We start from the raw sequence: 14452 nt of genomic DNA on the forward strand, positions 1-14452 counted from the left end.
CGATCACCCGTACTTAATCTATTTTGTACAGCCAGCCAAATGATAAAAGCATGTTTTGGAATTGCGAAAGGGAACCAAACAACATGCCACCAATCAACCTCAGATTTCTTATCCCTTTAAAAATCCCAAGTGTCAGCACTTACATAGGAACCCTTACGAGCAATAGTCCATATCGGCTTATCAACAGAACCAAGCTGAACTTCAGGGAGTCGACTCTGTATATCAACAAGCTCCTCTGACCGAGCAGGCTTCCAACACCAGATGCCATTACTTAAAACAGAATCAAGTCTAGAATCCAACCGACTATGAGCATCATAGATAACACGAGAGCCAAACCTCTCATACAGCATTCCAAAAGGATGCCAGTTGTCCTGCCAAAGATGAATCATCTTTCCATCACCTACTTCAAATTTAATAAAATTCTTAGCAATACCCCTAAGTTTAAGGATCTTTCTCAACACCATTACCGAGCACTTGTGTTCACCCTAGCCATAGATTTGTTTTGCTAGGATGAATCCAGACCATCCAAACTTCTATAAAAGAAAGCAACCTTCGATCATTTTCAAGGGAAAATCGAAAACCATCTCTTTCGAGGAAACTCTCTCCAACTTGATTTTCCTCCTCAGTTTAGAGCAGAAACTCAGCCAAAGAAACACTCCTTTCTCTTTGTTATTCCCTCAGTTAGAAATCGAACCAAACAAAGAAGAAGCAAGTTTGTTTTATACCTTGTAGTGAGTTCTGGCCAGCAGCAAAAACAAAGCACAAAGCTATCTGTTTTTCTTCTCCATTTCCTTTGTTGTTTTGGTTTTTACAGAACAAGAAACACACTCATCTTCTGTCATTTCATTGAGCAAATCTCTTGGAAACCAGAACATCATCCTCTCTTTCTCATTTGCATGTCAAAGTTTAGAAGTAGAGAAACAGAGCATGGAAACTTTGTTTGTTGTCTTTCTTTTATCTCTCGGTGGATGCTCATAAACAAGGGACCAAACTCAGAAAAATTTACCTTCTCTTCCTCTCTCTGTGTACTCGGACAGTGACTGTAAAGAGAAGAAAATTTTTGTGAGAACTCTCTACTTCTTTCCTAACCCGTAACCCTTGTTAAATAGCAAAGAAAAGCCACCCAAAGAACCTCTCTTTCACGTCTAGTCGGCAGTAACCCGAACAGAAAAGTGATACCCTCTCATTTTCTTTGTGTTTGCGGTTTGTGTTAGGAAAAGAAAAAGGACCCAATAGAATCTTTCTCTCTCTTGGGTCTCTTAAACAGAAAACTCTCGGTAAGGATAAACACTACTTCTCTTCTCTTTGTTGGTTTATTTTCTTAGAAGTTAACTTATTGTGTCTCTCTTCTTTGGCCGGATTAGTGTATAAAAAATATATCTCTCTCTCACTCTCGGTTGGATAGCAGCAAGGTGGTGCAATTCCTTTTGGTTTTATAAGGTTCGGTAAGTCTCTAAAAAACTCAACTCTTGGTTTTTGCTTTATCGTTTTAAGGATATTCGATATATATATATATATATATATATATATATATATATATATATATATATATATATATATATATATATATATATATATATATATATATATATATATATATATATATATATATATATATATATATAAATGCTAAAGTTATTTTTAAAAAATAAGGGGGATATAATTATTTGACCATGAAACTATTTTAAAGCGTTGTTACGCTGCCCAAACGTTTTTAAAAATATTTAAGGCATTAACTATATTAATGTTGTTACTCAGCTCGGATTTTATAAAATTAAAGTAAAGGTTATCTTAATTTATGTCGTTATGCCGACTATTTGGTCTAAAAGTATAAAACTCATTATTTACACCTATGAGCTTACTATGTCTAATTGATGCAAAAATATGGATATGTTTTAAATGATAATGCCATTATAATGCCAATTTTAGTTTAGGGATATTTTAGACATTAATTTTATAGATGTTGTAATTATGCTTATCTTGCTTTGTACAAAATGTCAAAGAGTTTAAATAATGCCCACATCAATGTAAAGATATTTAAAATGAACATTATAATAGTATGTGTTTTAAAAGATAATTATAAATATTGGATGTTCATGTTATATGCCCTAAAAATTAAATTGACTTTGAATTTAACTGTGTTTGTGTGCAACATGTAACAAAATATCAAAAGTGCGGAATTAAAAGAGGCCGATATTTTGTTAACGAAGTGGAAACTCAATTAAGAGAAAAACTGCTCCGGGGCAGCCAAAGTCAGAAAATCCACTATCAGAAGACAAAGCTAGTACAAAGACAATAACACTCACATACTCGATGCAGTGATCGTATCTTGCACTTTGACACTTAACCCAACGTTAATGCCTCCCAACCAAGTCACCTACTTGAAGGGGTCTTTTATGGATTCCTTTACCTTAGGGCTCCACCATAAGATAGACTTCAAACACGAGCACAACAACAGCACAATGGCAACAGCTTGAGAGCTAGCGGATCTTCACAATATCTCCCTAAACACCCTCTCTAAGCTATAAAGAATTCAATACAGAATTCTGTAAAGAATGTACATACCTAGAAACCTTTATTTATAGGCTAAGAAGACCTAAAACGAGTCTGCCTCTAATTTCTCTAGGCAGCATCCGGACGGAAGCATTGAGCGTCCGGACGGTCTTCTGTGCAATCGGCTTTCCATAACGCGTTCCACGAGTTTTCATATTAAGATCACGTCCAGACGATGTTGCCCTAGAGTCCAGACGGTTGCACTTTGTCTGCACGTAATTGCCAAAACAGGATCGTGTCCAAACAGTGTTGCCCTAACGTCTGAACGAATGCAGAGAGTATGCATGTAATTTCCTTATTAAGGATCTCGGTATCTGGACGGTGTTGCCCTAGCGTCCGGACGGGTGCAAGCTGTCTTCCCATTCCATGTCTGCAAAGGAAAGCTGGAATCTTCTCGAACCCTGAAGAGCGTCCGGACATGTTGCCATGACATCCGGACGGATGCAACCTTGAACTCTTCGGCTTCTTGACATAGATGAGCATCCAGACGCATGACTAGGCCATCCAAAAAGAAACTTGGAATCCGACTTCTCTAAGTTGGAATTTGCATAGAATCTTCCTTGAACATCTTAAAACACTTTTCTGTAATGAAGAATTTGAAATATACGGCATCCCTGATTAAGATAGCAACATTACATGATAGTGATTTTGTCAAACAGAATGCAGCCAACACAAACTAACATGCCGAAATAATGTTGGAAATAGCATTTAGGTTATTGTAAATTAATTAGAAGCTAAAAATGACAAAAATAGTAAAATAATATTTTTGAATTGTGTGTGTGCTAATTTATTACCACATGAATAAATATTGCATTGCAGTGAACACTTGTGTGTTGGGAAACTCCTTTCAAGCAAGAGACTGTAAGTATAAAATACTTACTGAGGGTAGTACTTATTTCTATAATGTTATGTTTATGTTTTATTTAAATTAGATGCGTGTGAATGGATATTGCATACTGTGAATAATGGACTTATTAATATTGGCTTGAACGGATCCCAAATGTTCAAGATATGAATGTTTGCTTGCCCTGAGAATAATATCTCTCTCTCACTCTCGGTTGGATAGTAGCAAGGTGGTGAAATTCCTTTTGGTTTTATAAGGTTCGATAAGTCTATAAAAAACTCTTGGTTTATGCTTTATCGTTTTAAGGATATTAGATTCTTGAGTTATTTTTAAAAAATAGGGGGTATAATTATTTGACCATGAAAATATTTTAAAAGAGTTGTTACGTTGCCCAAATGTTTTAAAAATATTTTAGGCATTAACTATATTAATGATGTTACTCTGCCTGGATTTTATAAAATTAAAGTGAGGGTTATCTTAATTTATGTCGTTATGCCGACTATTTGGTCTAAAAGTATAAAACTCATTATTTACACCAATGAGGTTACTATGCCTAATTTATGTAAAAATATAGATATGCTTTAAATGATAATGCCGTTACAATGCCCGTTTTAGTTTAGGGATATTTTAGACATTAATTTTATATATGTCGTAATGATGCTTATCTGTACAAAATATAAAAGAGTTGAAATAATGCCCACATAAATGTAAAGATATTCAAAATGAACATTATGATAGTATGTGTTTTAAAAGATAATTGTAAATATTGTGTGTCCATGTTATATGCCGAAATAATGTTGGAAATAGCATTTAGATTATGGGAAATAAATTAGAAGCCAAAAATGACAAAGATAGTAAAATAATATTTTAGTATTGTGTGTGTGCTAATTTATTACCACATGAATAAATATTGCATTGCAGTGAACACCTCTGTTTGTGGAAACCCCTTTGAAGTAAGAGACTGTAAGTATAAAAATACTTACTGAGAGTAGTACTAATTTCTATAATGTTATGTTTATGTTTTATTTAAATTGGATGTATGTGAATGGATATTACATACTGTGAATAATTAATGGACTTATTAAAATTGGGTTGAACAGATCCCAAAGGTTCAGGATATGAATGTTTGCCTGAACTGAGAACAATAATAATTAATATTGGAAGGAAAGGCTATCAAAGTACTAGGAGAGGGACGTGGAACATACTTTGCTAATATGAAAACACTAATAAAATGTAATGTGGGATGAACAGCTTCGAGGATAACCACTAATCGAGTAATGGCTAAAAATGAGTGGTGTGTAAGAACTAAATTGAAATTATTAATACTCTGCATATAAAACTGTCATTTCATCATTATGTTATCTCTCTCCTTAAATAAAACATTAAACATCATGTTATTGAAAACAGTTAACTCACTTATGTGTATATGGGATTGTGGTGTTATCCACCATCTCATAGACGATTGTGCAGGAGCTGATTACGATGAGTACCAGGATGACCAAGATCCCTATGTTGATTCTGATTATATAGATGAGGCCATCTAGTGTCTCCTTTTGTGTGATGAACTGTCTACATAGTATATTGTATGTGATAATGTTAGAACTTATCTTATGCATTCCTTGATGAGTAGTGTTTTATTTATGGTTTGTAATATGACAATAATTATGTAAAGTTAATACCGCATGTGGCACTTATGTTACAACTTTTAGTGTGTATTTATTATGTAAGACACTTTGATTATATTAATGCATAATGAGGTATTTCAGTCAAAGCTCTATATGTGTTATAAAGGAATTGTTCCTATTGTTTAAAAAGAAAAAGAAATATATATATATATATATATATATATATATATATATATATATATATATATATATATATATATATATATATATATATATATATATATATATATATATATATATATATATATATATATATTCATATTTCCCGTTGCGAGATTTGTCGTCTCTGAAGTAGTAATGTCACGTAATTATGTAGATATAATTACTTATGCCTTTTGTAAAAGGCGAGGCGTTACAACAATTATTAGTAACATGATGATAAGGATTGAAACAATATAAATGCGTTGAAAATACGAGTGTAATTGGTAGGAGCAAGTGTCCTACAACTAGGAGAAGCATGTTGTACAGAAAAATTATTAAAATCATCCAACGGAAAATCAATGCTTCACTCTCACTCTTTAACATGCAAATATCCCACATAAAACTTTAACAGCTTTTTTTTAAAAAAAAAAATACAATAAATAAATAGAGAAAACAAATATTATAAAATCAAAAATTACTACTAACACAAAGTACAAACAATAATACCAAAAATTAAAAACTAAACCTTTGAAACCCACAAACTGAACCAAAAATAAATTTTGGCAAAGTTTTAGCTACTGATCTGCCGCAGGTGATGCCTTTTGCGTTGGTGCGCTCAAGCACAATTTCGTACATTGTCTCACCAAAGCTGCAAAACAATAACAGATACTTTTTTTTTTTGTTAGAACACAAAAAGAAAATAAAACCAAATTGCAAATTTCAAAATCTTAAACTATAACTAGTAGAAAGATAAAACCAATTTAGACATAAATTGTTTTCAAAAATAAATCAATTCCCCGACAACGGCGCCAAATTTGTTATGTAAATTTTATTAACTTGCAAGTGCACGAATCGTTTGCAATAAACGGTTTTGCAAGTGCAAGGTCAATCCCACAGAGAATTGTGTTTTTGAAAACAATTTTGTATCTAAACTAATTAAATCCTAACCTAGTTCCCAAAAATGTTTGATTTTTGGTTTCTTTGCAAATAAAAGAAAACATAAATTAAATAAAGGAAAATAAATCTAAAGAAAAATACTAAGGTTTAGGAATCCACATTCACTGAATCATAATAACATACTCCATGTTCATCAATATTAATCCGAAGTTCTTACAATTAAAATCTTAGGTATGTTTTACTATGTTTCAAACAGTTAATCAGAATCATCCCATTTATCCATTCCTTTACACAAATCACAAAAAAAAAAAAAAAAAATCTAATTTCAATTAAATCCTTAACTGTATCCGTAAATTACAAAAGGATATCAACTATTCATCAAAAACATCAATTGTATCCGTAGAATAAATCACAAGGAATATCCAACCCAAGTAATGAATTATGTGAAATTATCTCAAATCATCAAATGTATCCTTGAATCACAAAAAGATATCCAAGAATTATTCCACACATTGAAAAAAAGTAAAACAGTTGAAACATTAAACACAATAAAATCGGACAATAAAGACTTACATGAAAGAACTGTTTTTCTTCATCGATGAGGCTTCATCCTCAACCTTAGTTGAAAATTTAGTTATATAATTATGTGAAATTATCCAAAATCATCAAATGTATTATTGAATCACAAAAGATATCCAAGAATCGTTTCACACATTGAAAAGAAGTAAATTAGTTGAAGCATTAAACCCAATAAAATCGGACAATAAAGACTTACATGAAAGACTTAGTTGAGAATTTAGCTACACATATGATCATGAAAAATAAAACCTAAACCTAAAGAAAAACTCAACTAAAAGGGAGAAAATATGTGCAATTTCGTTTCTGGTCTCCAGCCTCCTTTTCTGAGAATTAGCAGCCTATTTATAGGGAGAAAACAAACCTTAAAAGCCCTATAAATCCCAGAAAAATCTTACTTCAATCTCCTAGTCAAATTAGGAAGCAATCCTAGTACAAATCAGAATATGATTCATCTAGATTTGCGTTCTTATATTGCGAGATACTTTTTACATAGCAGACGTCCGAACTAGGAAAATCCTATTTGACTTAATTTGAAAGTTGTGGTCAAAATACTAAGATGTGTGCAGAATTTGAAATTTAATCCAATCCAATTTTGACCAATTTGAGAAATTTCGATTTAATTATTTCATTGATTTGGTTAAATATGACCACATCATCTAGGTTTTCTCAAAGTGTGCTTTCTTCCAAACTTCGCATTTTTCACCTTAAAGTTGCTGTTTTCCTTTAGCAACCTACAAAACACTAAAAACACAAATCTAACACAAAACATTAGATTAAGACACAGCTAAATAATTAATTAATGTAAATTAAGGGGTTTAAAAATGCAATATTTTGCACTCACCAGATAGAATAAAAGAAAAATCATATGTTTCCGCTACTTAGAATTCTCTTTTGAGTCAAGGATCCCTTGGGACTTATTTACTTGGTAAATAGGTTTGGGAAGGCGCCATAAGTTAATTACTAGTTAGTTAATTTCTTGAGGTGATACAAATGGAAGTGTCTGGTTTATCATCTGAAGGATCGAGGCAAGGACCATTAGGATTTGAGGACGAATTCTCTCCAAACTGTGGAGATGATGTAGGGTGGTTTTCAATCTACCAGCCTAAATAAAAATATTATATATCGCGTTTTTTACATCAGATGGAGGCAAGCATAGTAGTGTGGGAAAGATGATTCAAAGGCCTACAAAGTCATGTCGCATGACTTTTTTCTAATTCCAATGTTTACTGAGTCAAATCATGCTATAAAGAGAAGACTAAAATTAGACAGTGTTGCTCGTTTGAAGTTGTGTTCGAACAAGTTATTAAACTAGTTACTTGTTTGCAAGCAGGTTTGAACAAGTTTTTGGTAGGTTCGAACGAGGTCTTTATAGAAGCACTCGTTTGAAGTCTTGTCTGAAGTTAGGCTTGAACAAGCTGCTACCTGAATTGAGATTTCGAGTGAGAATGCGATGAAACCCTAGTGAGATTCAAATGAGCTCACTTAATTGTTCTAACGAATGATGAAGTTTTTTGGTTATCATGAGTTTTTCGCAATCCCATTCGAATGAGAAATGATCTCGTTCGAACAAGTTGCGGCAATTTTTTGTAAACCAACTTATTTTCAGTGTTTTCCTAGGAGTCTAGGTAGGATAAATATATGTTATGGCCGTCTAAAGCCTCGGATTTTTTTTGAATTTATGATGTGTTTTGATGTTTATCAATAAGAAATACTCAAATGCTGAGTTTTCTCTTATGTTTGCCTTGAATCCTTAATAGACTCTTGGTTTTGGGAAGAGTTGTAATTCTTGTTTTGTTTGTCTTTGTGAACCCATCACAGCACGCTAAATCATTTGGTATTAGAGCCTAACTGTCATGCATCATATGGTCTTATCAAATGGAATGCCCAATTGCATTACCGACTACAAACAATAACTTATAAGTCACAAGGTTTTAGGTTTAAGATCTTTTGTGTGATAATCCCATTACCACACCTTAAACCATATTCAATGCAGCCTTTGAACTTTACATGTATTTGATAAATAACAATCAATTAAAGCATACATGTAAACAATTATATGCCCAATGCTCATTAAATAAATCAGTAAAAAAACAACTTTATTAAACTAGAATGTCATACAAACTAATTGGACTTTATGGCACTATCCCTAACAATAGGAAGTAGTGGCCCATGAGTTTTCTCCATTCCAAGTCCCCAACAAGTTCCCTAATGTGATCAATACCTTAACGCGATTATCACCGATCTTTGTCAAACTTAGATTCCCCAACCCCCATTGGGTTGGCTGCCAAAAAAATGGTACTTTCAACCTATGGGTTTGGCAATTCGGGTTGTCGTGTTGAGTTCGGATCAACCGGCTTAACCCGCAAAACCAATTAGGCCGGCCCGAACCTGACAGGATTATTAAACGGTTGAAATTCATAACCCGAACACGACACGGCTGACCCGTTACTTGACATGATTAAGTTAATGGGTCCTGTCGACCCAACCCGACTTTTTAAAAGATTTTTTTTCCTTCTTCTTCTTCTTCTTTTTTTTTTTTTGTGTGGAGAAAATGACTAATTAGAGATGAAGTTGCTTCTATTGCTTCTCTGTTCTAATTTTCTCTATATATTATTTATTTTATTTTTTACTTAAAAAGGGTTCTAATTTTCTCTATATATTATTCTATTGCTTCTCTGTTCTAATTTTCTCTATATATTGTGTGTATCTAGGTTTAGATTTGTAAATCTTGAGGGTTTGAAATTTTCCTCACACTGGTGGGGATCGCTTGTACAAATGTACCTTGTGGGAGAACTATTACTCTGTCTCTCATTCAAGTTACCAGTCTGCACTAGTTTTCAGGATTTTGTCCAGTTTACATTTTTCTATGCAAAGGCTATCTCTGAGTACATCAATAGTTAGCCGTTAAAACTGTTAAAAGATGATTGCTAAAAGATATCTGGACCGAATGTCATTCAGGATCTAATTTGGGCTAACCGTTAAAAGTTAAATCGGTGTTACACGGATTATTATTTTTTAAATAAATAAACGGATCGAAGAGTGACCCGAAAATTAAATGGGTTATAAATGAGTTGACGAGTCAACCCGTTCAGCCTAAACCCTAACTCTGTAACTTTGTATGGTGTCAAAATTGTTAATCTTACTTACAGCCCTTCTAACTACTCAAATAAAAGTACTAGTCACATCTACCGTATTACTCTAAAAGGATTAGTCAATTTGGAACTTCCCTAGAATCACTTATAAAGCCCAATTCACCTAATAAGTAACCAATGTGAGACTTACCAACTATGATTTTCTTTCTATAAACCATCCACTCTAATTAGACAACTCTCATTCTCAATATAGGACTGGGATGTTATAAAATGATAAAGCTCCATGTCACGGTGCAGTAACTAGAGTCCTAGCCAGGATGGAAAGCCAAAGAATAGTCCCACATGCAATAAAAGTTATATTGATCTTCTTAGCCGTAGTAGTAGTCGTCTAATATGAGTTCTAGTACTAGTAGTACATAGCCTAAGTTTGGCAATAGTTCTTTATGTGTTGCATTTATAATACTATTACGTATTGCTTTCTTAGACAGGAGCAGTATAAATAAGGGGTTAGTATAAGAAACGAGTGGCTTGTCTCCGGCTTTAATTAGATTCACCGGTGGTCTCTCCTAACCAAAAATAGCTATTGTGGTATCTCTCTCCTACTCGAAAGGAGTTAATATTATCAATATATTTCTGTTATTAATTGTAGAGTTCCATCACAAACTCCCTCCTTAAATTCCTTACATCCTCGTTAGGGTCACGTCATGCGGTGCTGACAGTACCACATAGCGCATTACTAGGTGGTTCTGATACCATTTGTAACGATACAGAGAAAAGCGCTAACCACATATATAATATAACTTCAAAATGACTAGTCAATTTAGAACTTTCATAAAATACTTATAAAGTACCTAGTAAGTAACTAATGTGGAACTAGCACCCATAAGTTTCTTTGTATAAATCAATCACTTTAAATGAACAACTCTTCTTTTCAACATGAAACCCGGATGTTACAGCCCTAGGTAAACTAATATATAAATCAATAATAACAAAAGGTTATGCAGTACCTTCCATCTAATATCGAGATAAGTATGTTCTTATAATTATAAATTAACAGAAAGTTTATTTTTTAATAATTCATATTATCTTTCAAACATGACTAATCTTTATCCTATAAGCTGTCAACTGCTAGCAAGCTTTTAATCCCACTCAATGTTCATACCCATGTAAGTATGTAACCCATCGCACTCGTTTAGTGGTTGCCAGCTTTTAGGTCAATGAATTTCTTGTTTGGTAGGATACCCAAAATTGACAGGAAAATAATAGAAAACGAGCCATTTGCATATTTGGTGCCACCGATGATGGAATTGACAAGTTCTTGTTTTCATGAATGAATACATGGAAGAATCTTGTTTCCGTAATAGAGAAAGTTTCAGGGATTGGAATACAGATAGGCTGATAGGGACGACAATGATCATGACTCACGAGGAACATGAAAGTTGGTTTGAATTTAATTACAAGTTGACAGGTCAGGTGATTTTCCACCACAGCACAGAACCCATATTCTGTTAGAATAAAAAAAAAAAAATTCTTGGAGTTCGTTTGTATTTGTAATTTAAAAAAATATAATTAAAAGCTAGCGTTTTTAAATTGTGTGCTTTAAAAAAATAAAATTTTAAAAACGCAATTAAGTATTTGACAAAATTATAGTTGGACCTTTCAAAAAATCGTAGATTAGCTTTTAAAATTTTGCGTTTTCAAAAAATCATCATTTTGCCTGCGATTTAAAAAAGTAACTTTCTACAATTTTAAATCTCAATTTTTTAAAACTATTATTTTTTTAAATTATTTATTTTTTTGTGATTTGATTTAAATTCGCATTTTTTACCAACAAAATCGCAATTCAAATCCACCGTAGGTTTGTAACAATTTTGACCACCCTAGTTGCCGGTCGGCGTCCTTTTTGGGAGATTGTTACCCACTTTTGAGCTTCTTTGCCAACTCACTAGGTTTTTTTTTTTTTTTTTTTTTTTTTTTTTTTTTTAATGATAATTCATAGAAATTTGGTATTCAAATTGTTAGGATAATTTTTGTGAAACAAACCATGTTGAAAATAAATTGAGAAATGATTCCTACACTCATTTCTCACAACAACCCCACAACAAGCTGATGTGGCTGGTAATATTTTATTACTTTTTCTGTTTTGTTTTCTTTTCTTTTTGTAAAAAAATAATAAAATACTACCAGCCACGTCAGCTTGTTGTGGGACTGTTGTGAAAACTGAATGTAGGGATCATTTCTCCAATAAATTTTAGAATATTTAACCACCTATCTAGACAGTTAAATCTCACATAAATTCTCTCACAAAATGTGACGGTATATTCCAATCCTTTCTTTCTATTCAAAAAAAAGTTAAAATATTAATAAATAATTTTTTTTTTTCAAAACTCATCTTAGTTTTACATCACATCAGAATACTTTTATTTTTAAAAAAACTCCATAATAAAATAAAATTTATCAGCCACCCTGACTTTGTAATCCACCCACCGTAGCATATTTTGTGCTATTATGAAATCAAAGACAGAATGTTCATAAAAATAAATAATAATAATAATAAAAATAAATAAATAAAAGAAAAAAGAAAAAAAAAAAAAGAAAAAGAGAAAGATGATAATTCGAGTATGTGTTGGATTTTGAAATTGGTTTATGATAAAAGCATGCTTTAGATATAGGCAACTTGGTGTTCATTCAAAAAGAGATATAATATGTTTATAATTTTTATACAACTCTAATAATTTTTTTTTAAAAAAAAATAAAATCAACCAGTGGATACATAGAACTCACATGTATGAAAACATATTCAATAATTAGCACTTTTTTTAAAAAAAAAAAAAAAAAAAAAATTGAACTTGTACAAAAATTGTGCAACAATCAGTTCTTATTAAAAAAATATATATATAATTACTTGACAATGTGCTATTATTTGCACTTGGTAGGATAATTTTTACACCTATTTATTATATTCATTTTATACTGGTTGACGTGACTTATTTCATGTAATTTTTTTTTTTAAGTGACTGACATGAAAAACACTTAAAATACGTCACATCAACTAGTATAAAATGTGTGTAATAAATAAGTGTAAAAATTTAACATTACACATAAGATATTGATCAGCTGCAAAATTCTCCCTAAATTTTGAAAAGAAAATGAACTATTAGGCTTAATGCTTATTAAATCAGAATAATCCATTGGAATTTCGTATGTTAAGGTGAAGAAAAAAAACTTATGTAAGTAAAAGACAAATCAAATGGTAATTATATAAGAAATTAAAAGGCTAAAAAATGACAAAACCAATACTTTATTTTCAATCCCAATTAAGTGACTTTCATGGAAGTCGTGTGCAACTTGATTCATACAAAATAAATAAATAAAGAGTAATGATTCAATACCACATAAAGATACAACTTTTCACCATCTTGCCTATGTAGCAAGGTGGTCCCCCATTATTTTTTGAGTTTTTTTATTTTTTAAAAATAAATTAAGGTGGGGGACCACCTTGCCACATAAGTAAGGTGGTGAAAAGTTGTATATTTAGGTGGTAGTGAATCATTACTCTTAAATAAAATATGTATTACATCTAAATCAATATCAAAAAAATAAAATCAAATCAAACCACTGTCTCTTACTTGTCACATTCGCATAGAAGCGTGAAAAGACTGAACTCTCTCTCATATATATTTCATTTTCATACACCTCCTTTTTTTTTTCTTTTTTTCTTTTCAAAGATTATTGACAGATTGAGACTTGAGAGCCCCACCATGAACCTTCAAAGGTCATGAATTCTTAAACCTATTTTAAATTATACAATTAATTATATTATTATTATAATATTATAGACTCTTATAGTTGAAACTTTTTAGACAATACATTGTGCATAGTCTAATAATATTTTTAGGATATGATGGTCCTGCATATGCATATTATCAACACTACAGCTCGTTGTTAAGCTTCTTTTTGTTTTTTGTTTTTTCTCTTTAAATAAAAGTATTAACAAAAAAAATTCAAATATAGAATATTTTAAAAACACCAAAAGAAAATATAATTGAATGGAAAAATAAAGGTAATAGCACAATAAAGAGAAAGAGACCCAAAAAATTAAGAGGTTCGGTTTATGACATACGTCTACAGAATTGGTAAAGTCTAAAAGGCTACATTGTTTCTTTTATTCAATTAATAATTTTATAATACAGAAGACTCTTATTTATAGGAGAATTGATACAAAAAAAAAAAAAAATAGTAAATCAAATCAATCGGCTTTTGTTACATCAAATTTGAGTACAATTAATCCTATAAAAGGTAAGTAATGTACAATATTATATTAGAGTATATATTTCATTTTAATATAAGAAATATATTCCCTAACAAGCACAAAAATAAGTTTTCTATTTATATTACATCAATACCTTTTCAAATCAAAAATAAGAAGATTCTCGAAAACACATTAACAATATATTATACCGGCAACGAATCCCAATGGTTAAAGTAATATGGAGTAATCATCAATCATCAGCTGAAGCTTCATGGGAATTAGAGGAGAACATGCTAGCAAAGTACCCCCGCCTTTTTGAGTGATGAGCATTTAATATTTGTTAAGAAGAAGAAGAAGAAGAAGAAGGGTGGTTGTTTAATAAATAAATGCATGCATTGTTTGCACATAT

Source organism: Alnus glutinosa, chromosome 4 (assembly GCF_958979055.1).
Source record: "Alnus glutinosa chromosome 4, dhAlnGlut1.1, whole genome shotgun sequence".
Taxonomy (NCBI): Eukaryota; Viridiplantae; Streptophyta; class Magnoliopsida; order Fagales; family Betulaceae; genus Alnus; species Alnus glutinosa.